Consider the following 5,344-nt stretch of genomic DNA (forward strand, 5'->3'; position numbering starts at 1 on the left):
AAGGGGAATTAACTCCCCAAAAAAATCAGTCTCTACAGGAATTAGAGGAGATTATCACTGAGCTCACGGTTTTGGAACGGGCTTTGAGGAATGAGAATGAGACTCTGAAGGAAAACAACCTATGCATGTAGAAATAAGATGAGAAATGGGTTCAGAAGGCGGCTTGAATCATGAAGAAGAAGCAAGCTCAGCTTGATCATCTGAAGAAGAAAAATGAGTTATACACGGGTCAGATTCCTGCACAATCTAGTCGGAACCAATTGGATTAGTTGGTTGTAGTAGTTATGGCCTAGGACAAGGAATAATTTCCTTTTTTGGAGGGTGCAACAGTTTTGCTTGCATAAGGGACATGCAAGAAGCTAGGTGTGGGGGAGATGTTAAGGCCCAATTTTGCCTAATTTTGACAGCTTTCCTAGACTTTACCTCTCCCATTTTGAACTCTCTTTAACCCTTAATTGTGCTTATTTCAGTTATATCATCTAGATTTTGGCCAAAAGGGTGCTATATGCTTGAGGTATGCAAATTAACATAAAAAGTGTCACTTTACCTTAATCTTAAGCATTCCTTGAGCTAGTTGTTTCCTTATTGAATTATCATGCCAACTAATCTAGAAATCTTATGCATATTTTCTTTGGTTCGAAACAGTCCCGCAATTTCTTGTAGATAGCTCGTTTGGTCATATTTCCTGCAGATGCTATGAAATTCCTACAGACGCAGATTTCTTGCAACCGCCCAAATTTGCTGCAAAAAAATCGGCAGTTAGCTATGTTCCACTCACCTCTAGATCAAACAAGAACATGGGCTTTGTGGGGAATTCGTCATACATGGATGTTGTCCTATTGCCTGTTTCAAATCCAGCATCGAAACTGCCTAAATTTGCAGACCTCTTCTCGTTAGTGCATGAGGGAAAACTCTAGCTATGTAACAATTTTTTTCTAATCCATGCTTTCAGTCATGGACTAGACTCAGTAGAGCTAGTTTTGACAGTTTGTACCAGTATTGATAGCTTACATCTCAGATTAGTAGTTTTCCTCATTCGAGCCAAATATGGGCTTTTGAACTTGTATAAATTCGACTATGTTTAATATTGTAAGGGGTTGGGTCGGGTTTGCTGAGAGCACATATCAGATTGTACTTGACTGTAATATTTCTAGATTAATATAATACTTTATGTTCTGTCCATTCTATTGAGCAAGCCCTTTTAATTTTGAAGGGGTTGTGAGTGAGGGAGGGCCCCCTTTGCTCACAACTCCCTTAGTTGTAGTATGTGTGCATTTTAATTCTTTTATGTAGTAATAACTTGTTTACATAGCTAATGTACTCTTTCTGATATTTTAGTAGTAAATTTTCCATTGATTGAATGATTAATTTTTCATGTTAATGTGTTGATTTCATTTAATCAAATATTTAATTTGCATTGTTAAATGATTTCCTTATTGTTGTAAGTTTTATTTCCTATATTTTCTAATCAACATCAGCAATATTAAGAGTTGTAGAGGGATGTTTTAATCCATTCCATAGCCTTTTGTTGCCAAATGTTGATTAGAAGAAAGGAATTTGTTTTGTGTATGATTGATTGGTTTGATTAGAAAGAACTCAAGGTATTAAGCCTGCATATATTTTGCATAGCATCTCACAAGCTTACCTGCCCTATGTTGATGATTTATCTTGAAAATTTATATGTCTATAATTTGACTCAACAAGCTAACTATCATCACACTAGCTCTAGCCCCTTCTTTGCTCACTTATCCATCAAAATCCATGTTCCAAATGCCATCATCTTCATCTTTGTGCTATGATTTCATTTCCTGCAATTCACCTTCTTTCTCCTCTAATAGGCTGACCCTATTTTGACTTTCTTCCTCCAAACACAAGTCATTATACAATATAAAAGAATCCATATCAGAATGAACTGAGTAAATACAATGATTATTAGGCATTTCCTTGCCACTTACCATGTATTTCATCAAGGTTTCTTTGTACAATCTCCTTAGTTGTCCAAAAATAGTAATTGTGGCATATGACATATCCATTTGTAAGTACCTTTCAATTTTGCATCCCATGCCCTTGATAAAAGCATACTGATCTTCAGAGGAATATAAAAAACAACTATATCCATCACTAGATTTTTTTCTGGAATTTTAGTAAAAGAGACAACCAAATTCTTGATTAAACCCAAATATTTCACTTTACTCGAATCAAAGGAAAAGAGGTATTTATATGGCCTTGTTATGTCCAAACCAAGTTTCTCCATGATAACCTTTGGCATTAGGTTATGTGATGCACCTAAGTCTAACATTTCATTATGTAGAATCAAATCATGTACATTCAAGCTAACATAGAAAGGTGGAACATCTCCATCTTGAGAATCTCCTTCAACTTTTGGACCAAATAAAAGTTCAAGATGATCATCATTCAAATTAACAGTATCTGAAACATCTCCTATCTTTATTGCTTTGACAATCTAACTTTTGTATTTCTCATTCTTGATCAGTTCATTAAATGGAATGGATATTTTGATTTTAGATATTTCATTTTCTAAATTGAAAGAAGATTGAGTTTTCTCTACCTCTTTGATGGTTGTGTCTTTCTTTTCAGAAATCTCCTTTGCAGGATCAACTTTCTTCTGTCTAAAAGCATGTGCATCAGTTTGTCCTTTCTTTGGAGGATTTATTGGAACCTTCTTGTTTCTCAAGTTATACTGTCTTTGTACTTCCATGATTGCATTTTGGTACCCTTTCTTGTAATCTTTTGATTCCATGAGCATGATATCTTCCTGTGGCTGAAAGAAAAAGTCTTGTTCTTCTTTTGTCAAAAATATTGTTTCCTCCTCTTCACCAAAATAATGTATTTGACCTCGATCTTATACTATTTCGTCATCTTCTGCAAAATTATATTGGAAATGAGGCCTAATTTGTTGTTGATCTCCCTGATTTCTTTGTTCTCTTTGTTTTATTTGAACTTGAGGTCTTCAGAAATTTGGATTTCTTACTTGAGGGGGCACATGTTGTTCTCTAACAGCAGCTTTGTTTTCCAAAGTCAATATTTCCACCAGCTTTTCCACTATTTTCACCATAACATCCAACTTGTTATTTGATGAAGATGAAGGCTCCTCTTTAACCACTCCCCTCTTTTCAGCTTTCATTTTGGCCTTTTTGTTCAATAGATTTGCTTCCACTCCAACAAAATTTCTCTGCATATCCTCTAATGTGGTTGGATTACTTTATCTAAGATGACAAATAAGCTCAGCATTGAAACCTTTAGGGTAATGAAGAAAAGGCATCTCTGGGGGAGGTTTTATCTCAACAGGTATTGAGTTAAACACCTTATTAAATCTAGATGAAAAATCTTGAACTGATTCTCCTGGTCCTCTCTTTAGGTTGTAATAATCAACTAATATCTGCAAGGGGTTCTTATTAACTTTCCATTTGTCAAGGAAACATTTCTCAAGCTGCTGGAAATTGGTAATGCTTCTAGCTAGCAGACTTCGAAACCATTTCTTGCCTTCCCCTGAAAAACTTTGAGTAAAGAGTCTCAACTTAACATCTTTATGGTCTACCTCTTCTCGGTCTATAAATTCATTCAAATTGTCAAGATGTTTTTGTGCTATAATAACCCCTATAACATCAAACTGGGGCAAGCGCTGACCATAATTTTATGGCAAATCTGTTGGACAATTGGTATTGTCTAGATGACCAGTGGCCTAGCGAAGGCATCTGCAAGTTTGTTGGCATTGATGTCAACAACCATGTTGGGGAGATGTTTTGTGAAGTTGGCATTGCCTAACTATTGGCAGGAATGTTGGCATTGATGTCAACTAGACTAGCTTGGATGCTTGTTGCAACAGATGTTGGCAATGATGGCCCAAGAGGAATCCCATGGTTGTTCATGGCTGAGAAAGATTCCTATGATAGTTGTAAGCTTTAAGTAGAATATCATCATAGTAGCAGGATTATTGGAGAAGCCATAAAATGATGATTATAATGATGAACCAGATGGAAGTCTATGGTAGTTGCAGGCTTCATGAAAAGGACCACCACGATGCGTGTGATTTCAACTTTCCAGAGAGTTAAGGAGCAGAAGAGTGGCAGAGAGTTTGGAGTCACCTTAGAGGTATAATATGGGATCAAAGGCTACATGGGACCCTCTCCATTGGAAATTTCTCTAGAACAATTTTCCAACAATATGCAGAAGTCCATAAACGGATTCTTGGTTCAAAAGTTATGACCTGCTAAAGTTCAGGGATTTGAAGTCTTAGGCAGGTAGGAATATCGACATATCGGAGTTTGAAAATCCAGAATATCGGTGATCACATATCGGAGGACCAGAGATATCAGTGATTGCAACATCAGAGCTCTAGAGATATTGTTGATTTCATATTAGATGTCAGAGATATCGATGGTCTCATTATCGGCACTTGCAATGTCAGAGGTCTGATACATCGAAGTAGGCAACATCAAAGCTCAGAGGAGATCAGAACATCGGCAATCTGATGATTAGAATGTATGAAAGTGAAAACCTTTAAAAATGTGTGATATTGTTAAAAGTTCTGATAGTGTTAAAAGCGGTCGGGGACGCCAATAAAGAATTAACAAAGGATTTCATTGCAAAACCAAAGGTCGGCGGGCCTTTTTCTCTCTCCTCTAGCAAGACATATGGTGGCATATGATTAGCTCTGATAAGGACACATGGAAGCATGTGATTGGATCCAATAAGGACACATGATAGGATCTGGTTGGCTCTAATAAGGTATAGTGGTGGGTGACATCATCATGATGTGGCAATACGACAAGACATATGGCAGGTATTTTTGGCATTTTGAGGGGGGCTAATGGGCCATAACCGGGTGACACATGTCACCTCTAAGGAATCTCCACGTTGTAGTGATTCTGTCATATCAGAATTTGGAGATCAAAGGATTGAGTATATTATAACTTTATAATAGTTGGTTATTGAAAAAGTTCCGATAAGAGGGGCTCTAATATTTGGTTGGAACATGGTCTAGAAGAACTTAAAGAACCAGGGGCGAAGAGTTTTTAACAAAGGGAGAATGGCCCTAGGAAAGAGTCTAAACGCTCTATCACCTCAAGCTTAAGTGGACATTCATGGCCCTCTGTCCTATGGTGAGAAATTCGGGAAGGGCTAAGAATAAGGGGCTCATCGTATCCATGGTCGACAATCAGCAGATTAGAATACTGCATCATTATGAAGATTGAGATATGTGAAGCTTTCGATGTTGTTGGTGCTTGGTTGTGGAGCCCATAAAACCAAGGGCACAGAGTAATAACATGAGGAGAAAGGCCCCCAATAGGATGTTGGAGGACTTGGAAGCTAAGTGTTATAC

The sequence above is a fragment of the Pinus tabuliformis genome, chromosome 2_1 (genome assembly GCF_031772625.1).
Source record: "Pinus tabuliformis cultivar Carrire ecotype Pingquan chromosome 2_1, CPIR1, whole genome shotgun sequence".
Taxonomy (NCBI): domain Eukaryota; kingdom Viridiplantae; phylum Streptophyta; class Pinopsida; order Pinales; family Pinaceae; genus Pinus; species Pinus tabuliformis.